General features: G+C 40.6%; 1 protein-coding gene across 1 annotated transcript in view; it reads right to left on the bottom strand.

Moving 5' to 3' along the window:
- Positions 1 to 13,461, bottom strand: part of TMEM163 (transmembrane protein 163) — a 102,641-nt gene that overhangs the window by 9,306 nt on the left and 79,874 nt on the right. The window lies entirely within an intron of this gene.

Raw genomic sequence — 13,461 nt, 5'->3', positions numbered from 1 at the left:
ATATAAGTAGTGAGAACACAAAACTCAAGCCCCATGTAAAGAAGGCTAAAAAGGATTTGTAAAATTATTCTAACAAAACGACTAGAAAACACCCAAGCAATTTCGGAGTGCCAGGGAAGGACTAAGGAAGGACGGGGAATATTTGCTTGCTGTCAGCCTAGCAAGGAAAGCTGGGAGCTTTCAGAAGATCTGAAATGACAACAAAGCTCCAAAAGTCTAGATAAACTTTGCAAAAAGCACTTGAAATTTGAGATCCTTGTCAAATTCATGCCTCTAAACTTTGTACATCTTTCTCAAAAATGTGTATACATCATGCCCAAAGACTTAACTTTGATAGCCTGCCAAACTCTTATCGGTCTTGAAATTTTATCTGATCTCATTTAATATTTTATTAGCTATTTTACCTAATATTTAATATACAGCAAACGTATAAGACTTCAGAATAATCTGAAGCAGAACGATATGCTCCATCAACCTAGTCACCTCTATCCCCACCTGCCAAGTTAGCACTCAGAGTGCCATTCTCACACTATCATACAAAATGTGAGCTTCCCATAGGTGCTGAGTTTGGTTTTCACTTTAATTATTTGTAACAGTAAGCAGGGCAAGCTCTCGAGAGCACAAAGGCCCCTCGCTCTAAATGGTGAGTGAGGAGCAGATTAAAAGGACAATGCAAAGGGGTGTGCAAACTCAGTGGGCTCTCAGCCGTGCAGAGGCCAGTGGCTAGCCCCAGCTTTTCACAGGCAACGTGCGGTGGGCTCAATGGAGTAATCAACAGTTCAACACTGTGTTTCTCTTCCATCTCGCTTGCCAATGCTCAATGACTACATGAGACTTCTTACTTCATCATTCCTTCTCTTACTTCATCTTCTCTTCACAGAAAGGGTTGTAAAGCATTGGAACAGGCTGCCCAGGGAAGTGGTGGAATCGCCATTCCTGGAGGTATTTAACAGACGGGTAGATGTGGTCCTTACGGACATGGTTTAGCGGTGGTTTTGGCAGTGTTACGCTGATGGTTGGACTTGATGATCTTAAAGCCCCTTCCAACGTAGACAATTCTATGATTATCACCCCACAGACTCTCCAAAAACTTACTGATGGCTCCCAGGCATCCCTACCTCTTGTCTTCATCTTCCTCCTCAGCAAAGGAGGAAGAATCTTATTAATACTTACAAATACTTAATGGGAGGATGCCAGGGGGATGGGAACAGTCTTTTTTCAGTGGTGCCCAGTGATAGGACGAGGGGTAATGGGCATGAACTTGAACATAGGAAGTTCCATCTTAACATGAGAAGGAACTTCTTTACTTTGAGGGTGGCAGAGCACTGGCACAGGCTGCCCAGAGAGGTGGTGGAGTCTCCCACTCTGGAGACATTCAAAACCCGCCTGGACGCTGTCCTGTGCAATGTGCTGTAGGTGACCCTGCTCTGGCAGGGGGGTTGGACTAGATGGTCTCCAGAGGTCCCTTCCAACCCTGACCATTCTGTGATTCTGTGAAAGCACAAGCTTTGTCATTAGCACAGAACTGAACGTTGTAGACCCAGTGGAGGTGACAGCATAAATTACTTTGCTACCAAAAGTTACGTTACTGTCAGTCCAAGGCTGACAAAATGCAGTCTTCCTACACCTATGAAATTCTTGGGGATAGACCTGCAAACAATTACAAATTCAGAGTTTGGAAAAAACTATGAATCCCAATATCAGAGATTTTAAAAATTATTGATACAGATGTTCAAAAGTCCAATTATTAATTCAGAATCTTGAAAACGTTATGCCTTATTCCCTGTGTTACTGCAAGGTTTCGTCCTCTGCATGGCACATTATTTTGAGCTGGTTTGTTTTTCCCTTGTCATGGCACACACCCTAGATTTTGGGGGTGAATTCAGGGGGTTTTCCTGCATGTGTCACTAAACTCGCAGTATGTGGAAATGCACCTTGCCATTTGTTCAGACTATACCGTTGTGATCAAAATTAGTCTAGCCACTCTGCTGGAATCCAAGAATGACTTAAATGTGATACAGATTTCTGAATCAACTCATGAAGTGAATTAATGAACAGGCTTTTTATAGAGGATTCAGGAACTAGAAAGTCTTCATAATTTTGGTGGTTTTTTCATTGACTCACCAAAGACAAGCTCATTTTATGCTAGTAGTAATGCAATAACCGCCACGGATGTGGAAGACCTGAAAAATCAAAGCTCCTTTGTCATCACAGTGAACACAGAAAGGGAATAAATTTAGAAACCCCGCTCTAAATGCAAACGCCTCAGCAGTTTCTTGCTTTAGACTGTGCCAAACAGATTTTCAGAAGACTATATTCCTTTTTTCGTCTCTAAATCCCTAAATCTAAATAGTACCTAAAATCACTCTCTCCAGTTGTGTGCAGCTTTTCACAGCAGCCACGGGGAGGCGGCAGATACCTCAGCAACTGAGCGCACGATCCAGGAAGACAAAACTGAAGAGCAAAAAAATAATCTTTTAAATTCACTTTCCTCAGTACTTTACTATGCTTTCTGGGTGTCCAGGCAGCCAAGAGCTAGAAGAAGAAGAGTGAGGCTACTTGCTACTACCAAGAAGGTTTTGCAGATGTAAGAGATGAGCCCAAAATACGCGGCGAAGCCCAGCAGCATGGACAGCCCCTGTGGCACATTGCCCTAGCAGGTGAGGTGGTAACAGGAGAGAAACGGCTCAAAATGCTTGTCTTGATCAGAAGCTGGAACCGATGTGGGACATCGGCTGGTTGCACTGGTACGCTGCGAGTGAGGATGCTGTGGTTGGAAGCACCTGCTAAGAGGGATTCAAGAGATGACCTGAGGGAGGGTGGGATGCTGTGAGCCTCACTGACGGGACACACGACTGACACATGCACTTTGCTGCTTGGGCTCCGAAGAGTTAAACACGTCCTCCTGTGGCTGTGAAATGATTCCCATCACACTAACTCATCCTTTGGAGAAATGAAGAAAAGAGAAGCCGTAATGGAGATCTAAATTAATAAAATAAGCCTGGCCATCTGGCACCATCTCCCTCCGGATCTTCCCGCAGTCCTGCCCTCTCTGTACCCCTTGCCTTCCCATCTGACAGTCATTAAGAGCATGAAGCACATCTAGCCAGACTCACTGTACACGGCCTTGGTGTTACTTTAATTAAAGCAGCAGCAAATTGTGACAGATGATAAGAATTTAAATTCTGATCATTTCCATATGATAAAGGCTTCTCAGCACGGTAAATAAAGCTCTTTCCTTTTCCATTTCTTTTCATCATATTCCCTCATTACTACTGCACTGTACGTGAGACCTTAATTAAAGGACACATATATATTATTAGATGGCTTCATGTATAAAACAGTACTGTACATAAAGCGAGATGCCCATCCTGGACTGCCATCTCATTACACAGCAGTCTAATAGCTGCCATGTCCCTATTTAAGATTTATTTTATGCAAGATTTTATGCTGTGACAGTTTCCCAAAAGAAAGCTTTCCTGGGATGCTCTTTTTTTCAGTGTTAGGAAAGGAACAACAGAAGCCAGCAGGCAGCTTTCCTCCTCTTTATCCAAATGAATTGTCCCCACCAGTGTAGCCAAGAAGAGGGGTCTTCAAAAACATGACAACAGTTCTGTCTCCGCTTTCAAGGAAAGCAAAAGCAGCAGTAATTTTATAGCTTAAGGACAATTCCTTGATGATGATGTTGTGACTTTGATCTCTTTCTGAATCTACTGTAGAAATAAAAAAAAAAAAGCCACAGGGAATGCTTCAGTGCTTGGTTTATTAGGTGGCAATATTTTAACCCAATTCCCAGCCTAGTAACTAAATTTCAGCTGATCTGTGCTCCTCATCTTTTCCTAGAATGCATTTTGCTAATTCTGACCCTAAAACTTTGCCCTGATTTGATATATTATTTCTACCAATTTCCCTCCGCCCCCTCTCATTTAATTACAGCCCTTTCACTTTCACTTCTTGGATGTAAAAATGTTCTCATTTCACCTGAAGCGTACAGCATTGAGTAAAAAGGAATTCATCAGCATGGGAGGAAGAAGGCATGTTCAGTGTGCCTCCCCACTGGTCACAACACATACAATAATATGATTAAAATCTACGTGTGATCCTCCTCTCTGGCCCTCCTTGGTAGCTCATTCTCATGCGATCCCAAAACAAGCTGCTTCTCCCACCCCCCAGCAGCTGCAGGTTTCTTTCCACTCTTCTGCCCTCTCCTCAGCTTCTTCAGTGAACCAGCCAAAGGCTGAGCCACCTCCTCACTCCCGCAGGAGCTGGGAATTACTGGTACCAGTAATTCTCCCCTTCCTGGAGAAGACATTGTCTCGTGGTGTTGAACCTCTTCTCTACAGAGCCTTGCCCATCTTAGCTGAGGAGGTAGGGACATGTTTCTGGAACGCTGCAGATGCTGTTGGCAGGAGCGATGTCATGGCTAGCCCAAAATGAGCTGTGTTTGTGTTGTTAAATATTAATTTTGTCCATCTCAGCAACTCACCATCTGTCTCACAGGTCCTAACAATGACCCTTCTTCAGTCCAGGTGACTGGTCACCATCCTCCCCAGTGCCCATCAGGTCCTGCCACCTCCCTGCTCCTCATCCCCACCTCCACATGCTTTCCACTGCCTCCTGCTCCTCCAGGTCCCTCAGCAGCTCTCATGTCATGTGGGCACACTGGCTGTCAGATCACTAAAAGCCTCCCTGTGCAACATGTTACTTAACCAAAAAGGACTGGTTTCCTCCCTGCTCTCCCCCTGAAGGATTCTGTTTATACAGATATTAACAGCGATGTTTCTAATACAAACTATTTTTAAAAAAAAGAAAAAAAAGGTCCAAATCTCTATCACTCTTTCTCCCAAATAATAAATAGTTCATGTAATCAGTCTAGAGGGAGCTTCTGGGAAGCTGGAGGGTCTCTCTCACCAGCTAACATCAAAAGGGACAAGAGTTTTAATTGCACTTCACTGTCAGAAAACAAACCGACAGCCCAGCGTCTGACTCAAGTAGGAGACAGTCTCTTCACATGGAGATATAAAGATCTATTATTAGTACAAAAAAAAAAAAAAAATCTTATGAATGTTTAAACTTGTATCTTCGGTGCTGAAGTGCTGTGACAAAGCAATTCCACAGCACAGAGCACTTCTTCAAGAAACAGATAACAAAGACAGGGTGCGCCCAATACCACGGTGGGGGCACTAGGGCTGGGAATCAAGGGGCTATGAACTCCAGAAAACTATCTTAGGCGACCTCGGGGCTCCTGCAAAAGGTCTGCTTGAAACTCTGAGATCATTCGTGCTTCACATTTTCCCAGAATTCATCTATATTGTTTTAGCATCAAAAAGCTATAAAACATAATTTAAAATGGTATTTGTCCACCCTTGGAGGTGTCTCTCTTAGGGACGCTGCCATCTCTCCAGTTAGTAGGGTGCTGAGACCAGCAATACGTTTCACAAAACCTACCAAGTGGCTAGCAGTTGCCAAGTTATTTCTTATCACCGTGTGGTAAAGTCTGAAAACAAGACTTTCCACCAACCACCTGAAGAAAGAGTGAAGTGTGATTGACATGTTTTTCCTAACCCTGGCTTACTAGCTCCTTCAAGTATCCACAATGTTCTCACCAACCTGTAAGAAGCACATTTATTTCAGACTTGAATTAATTGTTTAAGTCCAAACACCAAACCACACATAATAAGTAACATTATAAATCATAGAATGGTTTAGGTTGGAAGGGACCTTGAAGATCACCTCGTTCCAACCCCCTGCCATGGGCAGGGGCACCTCCCACTAGACCACGTTGCTCAAAGCCCCATCCAACCTGGCCTTGAACACCTCCAGGGATGGGGCAACTTCCTTGGGAAACTTGTTCCAATGCCTCACCACCCTCATAGTGACAAATTTCTTCCTACTATCTATTCTAAATCTACTCTTTTCCAGTTTGAAGCCATTCCCCCTCGTCCTATTGCTACACACCCTTGTAAAAAGTCCCTCTCCAGCTTTCTTGTAGGCACCCTTCAGATACTGGAAATCTGCTGTAAGGTCTCCCTGGAGTCTTCTCTTCTCCAGGCTGAACAATCCCAACTTAGTCAGCCTGTCAAATATCACTAAAACAGGATTCTAATGTATACTTAATGTATATGGTACTTTAACTTGAAATGGTAAGTAATAAATTACATATATATGAGAGAGATTAGAAATGTATAGGGAGGTATGTGTAAGGACATAGATTATGTGTCTATAATCACAAGTATTACTTGCTATAACATATTGAGCTATAATTCAACCGTTGACATTGATAAATGTATTTATGATGCATTTATTATAAACGATTCAATTAGTAAATAAATCAGAACTCATGGAGCTACACTGTGCCACCCCTACCTTCTCATTTTAACTGTAATCGATAGTATATGGTAGAATTACATGCGGCCTAATCTTTCAAGTTATTTCATTTATAAAAGCATTGGAGGCGCCACATCAGATGTGCTGCACGTCTTTTGTACACAAACTGATTACATTTTGCCTTCTTTGTTCTGCAGGAAATGTCAGAAATATGGCATGATGCTTGCTTACTCTTGCAAAAAAGTGTCCTTTGCCATACTAATGAGGACAAATGCCAAACTGCATTGACATTACATGTGTTATACTATTACCTAGGGAAATGCAAGCAGTAACTGAATAGTAAATGGATATTGATTTACAACCCCAGGTGAAATTAAAACAGTCATTCTCAGTGTGGCTGGGTTGGGCTTTTTTAGCCTTCTTTAATAAACAAGAAAAGGTCTGCAAATTCTTTGTGGCAACAGTCAAAATAAAATACACTACTTACACATAAATTGTGTTTATACTATCCAAGAACACATAGTAATTGACATGCAGAAGGTAAAGGGGCAAATGAAAAATGATTTTTATCAGGGCGATGGCAAGCATTAACACTAGCAAATGCAAAAGCAAAACAATGCTTAAAACCTATGCTTATTTTGAGTTTTAAACTCCTTTCTCAATATATTAACAAAACATCAAGAAATCACTAAAATTTTCAGAAATCCAAGCACGATGTCATCAACAATATGCAATACCACTATTCCTCCTTATTTGTAATGAAACATGCGCGTACCAAATCCTCAGGGTCAGTACTGGCTGTGGATACAGCTCTCTGAAACATCAATAAAGGAATGGTAATTCGTTTTCCTAGTGGGAATCATCTTATTATGGCTAACATAGGTTGGAGAGCAAATGCTGTGAGTAACAATAGAGGAAATATTCCAAATCTGATAGCTAGGGGAAAAAAACATAGTAAATAATTTCTAAGCCAACAAGAGGTGATCTATTTTAGGTTCAACATTCAACATTGTAGAAAAAAAACCACCTTAAATGACATTATCTGAGAAATACTCATTTAAAATTGAGAATTAAGTGGAAGGGTAAACAGAATGAAGGTTTTATATTCCATATATTCCAAATGTCAAATACTGATTAGCTTTGTAAGTCAGGTGTGTTGAACAACAGCTAAAATTATCAGAAATGTTAATTCCAAACACACTCCAGAAAGAAGAGCAGCTGGCCTACTTCTTCTAACACTTCCAGCAAGTGCATTAGGAACAAAGAAGGGGGGGGGGTGTGGAGAAAGAGAGAAAGATCTGATCAGTGCAAAATATTTCTTTAGGTGTCAAGGATCTGAAACAGAAATAATAACTGCAGCATGTCATGCTGAAGCAGACCCCCAAAGAATATTCACAGCTCTATAAAAAACAGAAGAACACAGAAAGAAGTGGAATTTGTAGCTGTAAGGTTCCCACATTAATGGCACATTTCTCTCCTGTAAAAAAAAAAACTTGTTTTCTTGGGATTTTGTGATATTTCCATATTTTTTCAAGTTCTCCAGGTGTACGATAGCATGTTCACAGCTACTCCTCATTGCAAACATATGCATAGTGTTTGGGCAGATCCACTGTACAGCACATGCATAGAAAGTCTTAAAAATTCTGGGAAGAGCTTGGGGCCCTGTACGGGCTCTATACAGCACACATACACCTACTTTTTAGACGAAATCTACTCAAATATCTAATCATCCTACCTACATGACAAGAATAAGAGAGAAACAGTAAGATTTCCTTCAAAATCAACGTGTTCCAAGATAAGAATAACACATCATCACATCTCTAAATCTTAAAATAAGAAAGCTTTAATTAAAAATATTTTCAGGCAAATGAGAATGGAGGTCACAGCTTGATAAAGAAAGTGACTTGTGCATATGTGTTGATGCACGCAGAAACTGCGTCTACATACACACCCTGACACAAATTTGCCTCCAAAGGAAGATGAAGCATCTCTGGAAATTCAAGGTAAGGTTACCTGACAGACAGATCCTCTCCGGAAGGGACATGAGAGCTTTACTCTCATCATTTACTCCTCTGTCCAAAAATTAGACCCATAATACATTTTCTGATGCTCACTACAAGTAACGTCCAAAGCTTCAAAAAAAATGGGAGGAAAAAAAAAATCCATTACACTTCTCACTGCATATTTTCAATATTGGAGGTTTCCAGACTTTCTGGACAAACAGATCCCTTCAAGTTGCAACATTTCTTCTACATCTACCTTATCATCAACCCTGTAATTCATGACTTCATTAATTAATTCATTTAAAAATACATTAACCGATACAATTCTATGGATCAGTCGTTGGAAAACACTGCTCGCATCGCAAATATTGAAAACGCTAGCACAAGGGATTGTATTTTGAACCCTGAGGATTAATGTATGTCTCAATTACTTGAAAAGAAACTTTTCCCCATGATAGTAAGAAGTGTATAGTTAATACAAATACAGAATTATATAGTAAGTGTATAATTAATTCACTGGCCAACTCTCCTGACACAGAATGTTATTTTTCAGGGCAGGCTTCTTTTTAATTATAATATAAAGTACTGTGCGCCGGGAAAACCCTAAGTTTACTTAATCGAGACAATTTCTGAATTTGCTATTAACTGCAGGAGATGGAATCTACAGTTAAAGTTCTTTAAAAATATCAATTCAGTGCTCAATAGCAATTTGCAAAAATTAACATAGGGTTTAAATCCCTGGTGACACCTATACCTTGAATCCTGTGGGCTCTTCAGGCTTCCTCATCTACAAGTGGAGATAAAACTACAAAGAAAGGTACGAAGAAAGTCAGTGATGACCAAAGATGGGCCTTTGGCCCAACCCAGTATGGCCACAGTTGCTGTTGCATACAGAAAACACACACACTACCTGGAGTCAAAATTCCAGATAAACACTTATCCTTAAACTTATCCATATTTTACGCCAATTAATCTACCTAGTCAATCATATCCTGCCTTATAGGCTATTTCAAAGTTAACTGCAGTCCTTGGCATACCAAGCAAGGGACCAAAAGGAGAAATACACCATTTCTGTGTTTCCCAACATTTTGAAGTGTTCAAAAGAATTACAATAAACATTGCCTGCGCTGAAAGCATGTGTAGTGACATACACCACCTATTATTTCTTTTTACTTATCACAGAGAAAGAGGTAAAACAAACAAAAAGCAGAAAAGAAAGGCAGAGGCAGTATTAAGAAATGCAGAAAGTCAGGAGCTCTAATTGTCCTCTCCTCTATGCCAGCGCAGATCGGGAGTGCTGTTATGCACAGTGTTTCAACAAAATTACATTGGGCATGGAATAAAAGAGAATTCAAATAGGTGACTGAAAAATGCCTGACTGAGCTAAACCTGAGCTTCTGTCCTGTAAATTAAGTAGCTCCTCTCTGCAGTCTAACACGAAACTGTGGACATTTAAGCCCCTTACAGGATGGGGTAGTCAAGCTGGAAATGCCATTAACGTGTAAACCTGTCATTCTCCTTTTGGTTCTCCGAATCCTGGTAAGGATCGTCAGAACTGCGGCTGAAATCATCATATGAAATGACAACAATACTGAAGACTCCTGAGTTTAAATGTCCACATAAGTACAAGAAAATCTGTGTTCCAAACATTTGAAAAAGCATTTCAAATGATTTCTTAGTCACGTGAATTTTATATCATTTCCTATTGGTAGTATTTTCATGAAAGTAACTCTTCTGAGATCCACTTCAAGCCTTTACATTAAAGATCTCGTAAATTATTTCCAAGTAAATATCTTTCTTGCTACATGCATATTAAGAACTGACAGATATATAACCGCTGTATCTTACATGCAACAAGAAATACAATGAACTTTGTGTAATTGATTCAGAATGACTCAGAAGTGACTGACTATGCTTTCAGGATTTTAATCACAGCACCTTACGATTAGCAAGCAGATACTTAATTGCTTGATCTGTTTCATTCCTTAAATTAAACTTGTCCATATCATACTATTTGCTCCAAAACTTACACAAATTAAAATGAACAATTATAACAATTTCAACTCTGACAAAGTCACTGAAGTTTACCACAAATTCAGATGTAAAAGAGAATTTACAGTTCTGAGAACCATGCAGACAGTCATGTTGCTCTGCACCAACATTACGTTAATCTTGAATCCTCCACAAACAGAAGAGCAATGTATTCCAAACCATTTCTGTCTTCAAGACTGACAATACTAGCTTTGTCTTCAGCATCTGAACACCAAGAGCAACATTTTCCAGTTGGGTTTTAGCCACATTATCTCCCCTAAAACTGAAGTCACACATCTAAAATTTCACAAGACGCTTTGAAAAGTACCCACGTCTTCAACGACCTTTGCTTCAAGAAAAACTAATAAAGACGTAAACTTTACAAAAATAATCATGCGACTATGACTCACATGTGAAACTTATGCTGAAGCATACATCCTCTAGTACAGAGCTCCTCACCCTAGTTTCATACCAGCTTGGGACTCCAGTGGAGTTATGCTGCCTTTCCTTCATCTTAATGTTCTGTTCTTGCTCACACTAGGATACTTCCCTGGCATCAGAGCAGCACACCAAAATGTAACACTCAGTAATACAGAAATCGTCATCAGAAAGTATTTCAGGTCACTATTTTGATGCAGAACTGGTTACTTCACTGCTATGCAAAAACCCATTAGCAGAAAATGCTGTTCCATTATTTTTGCATATATGTCTATACATTCTAGCTAAATTACACCATAGATATTACAGAAATTAGTTGTATTAACAATTAGTTCATTGGTGGTCCAAGAAGTAGAAGACAGCACCCTAGATAAAAGAGTAAAGGCAGAAACTTCTCCCCCTTACTGATTTAATTTGAGCAGATTTCCACTCTTCTAAGACGCTAATGATACCACCTGGGCAGCTGAGGATCAGCTGGGAACATATGTGATCAGCAAAGACCCAAACAACTGGGAAGAATAACTATTTCTGCTGAGACACAGAGCAACTAAGGGAGCATTACACAAACAGAAAGTCAGCAACAGATTCAGGCACAGCTAGAGCAACTGAAAAGGTTTCTATTAAACGATGCCCTTTTCCCCCAACTATTTTTAATGTAGCAACTCTTAGGCATAATACCTCACTGGCCATGACTTGCAGCAGTAATGCTGTTCTCTCGGTCGCCCCATTTGTCAGTGTTATTCTTAGTTTACACGGAGATATTTCACCTGTCATGCAACCCTTACTGAATCAGTTTCCCACAGGGAGATGTACCAAAAGACTTTGAAATAAGCATCCTTGCCATGTCATTTAAGAGACACTGAACAGAAGTACCATCTTTTTTCATCCCTTGTTCTAACCTACTTTCCAGGCAGAACTGCAAAGTATGAAAATCCTTTACGTGTGTGCGTGCGGCCATGCCCTGCCGGATACACCTTTGAAACCATTGATAGTACTTGAGTGCCCAAATGAGTGAGAACAGTCAGCCTGATGTCACAGGAACACAGTTATCTATTTAGCCTGATAATGGGTCAAATGTAAGCAGTATCCACCCTAACTTTTACCTACTCGACACAGTTTTAGAGCACCAAAGTCTGAATCCAAGGCAGTCTGTGACAAAACTGATCTGTACAAATTATTCTCACAGGGCACCTGAAATGTAATGGGATCTTCTCTTTAGGGGTACCTTTCTGTAGCTCTGACTTATTATGTTTTCCTGCTGTAAATGCATTTCAAAAATTAAAAATGAGGAAGAACAACCTGTCTGCAAGTCGTAAATAACATTGATGTTGCAAATAGGAGACATTTCTCCATATGTAAGAAACAGAGCTGTAATCTGTAGACCGTACCTGTAATGATGGAAGAGTAAGATACAGATGCCACACCTTTTAAACTTTTGTTCCTACTACTGGCATTATTAGGGCATTTGTCCACAATGAATTAGACTGAGACATCCAAATTAATCTGATCTACGCTAGCATAAACTCACCAAATGAGTGTTTTAATTATTATTGCAGCCTCCCTTCTTAGTTTACTTGTGCTTCACATAGTCAAGACTATATATTTCATTTTCTCACTAAATGGGACTCAAACTGTAGCCAGATGCACCGTTTGAGTACAGCCAAGTGAAAAGGTTGTCCTTTAGCTGGCCATCACTGTAGGGTCTGCCTTCACCCTTATCACAATCTCCTTCAGCCTTACTGGCACAATGCCATCCGTGCTCACTCCTTAACCCAGTTCTGCCAAAATGTTTTGGTTGAGTTTAAGAACTGCCTATTAAAAGTGTTTAAGCTAACCTGGATCATTTTGACAGAACCAGGCTGGTGAACAGCTACAAGTGTTGTTAGGCTGGCAGAGCTGAGGAGGCGGTCAATTATGAAGACTGGAAAGAGGAAAAGTAAAATGCAAAGAGAACTTGAATCACCTGCAGCCAAACAATGCACCTGGCTGCAATTCAGTAATGCATTAGTTCATGGGCTTTTACTACTCTACTCATCATGACCCAAATTTTGCTAAACTACTGAAAATAAGTGTCTGTAGTTGCCCAGCTTTTTGGAAGTTTCCATGAAAGCACAGGACCCAGTAGGTCATCTGCACTGCTAGCAGTGGGTAACAAGTTAAAATTCCATTTTTGCATTTTTTTTTCCAGCTCTGCCTCCACCTCCTGGTTGAAAGTGAGGAGTTTAGATTTCTCCCTAGTAATGTGCTGAGAATGGTACTTAGCGGGCAGAAGCCCCGATGCCAAAGTCTGCACACACTTACAAATAGACCAAACTTCATGAAGGATGAATACAAAAGGTCTGAGCCAGGTTGTATACACAGTAACTGAACCGAAGCCTCACTTGTTTGAGCACATTAGGAATAACAGTGGAAACCACTACTTCTGGTAGTGGAATCATTGCCAAATGGGTCTCCCAGTGAGTAGCTGGTTTGGATGAGTAGAGCTCAGGGAATTTAATACCCAGTACTGAAAGGAAGCAAGCAGGACAGGACAGAGCAGAGCTGAGAGAAAGGCTGCTGGGAAGAGCTGCTCTACAGGCCAGGTAGGGGCTGGCTTTCATAACCAAAAGAAAGCAGAGAGCAGGAGAAAAGCCCTTTGTGATGCTCCATGGTGAGCCCGTTG

The sequence above is a fragment of the Charadrius vociferus genome, unplaced genomic scaffold (genome assembly GCF_000708025.1).
Source record: "Charadrius vociferus isolate BGI_N301 unplaced genomic scaffold, ASM70802v2 scaffold862, whole genome shotgun sequence".
Lineage (NCBI taxonomy): Eukaryota > Metazoa > Chordata > Aves > Charadriiformes > Charadriidae > Charadrius > Charadrius vociferus.
The sequence above is the reverse complement of the archived record's forward strand: the minus strand, read 5'-3'. Positions and strand labels throughout refer to the sequence as shown.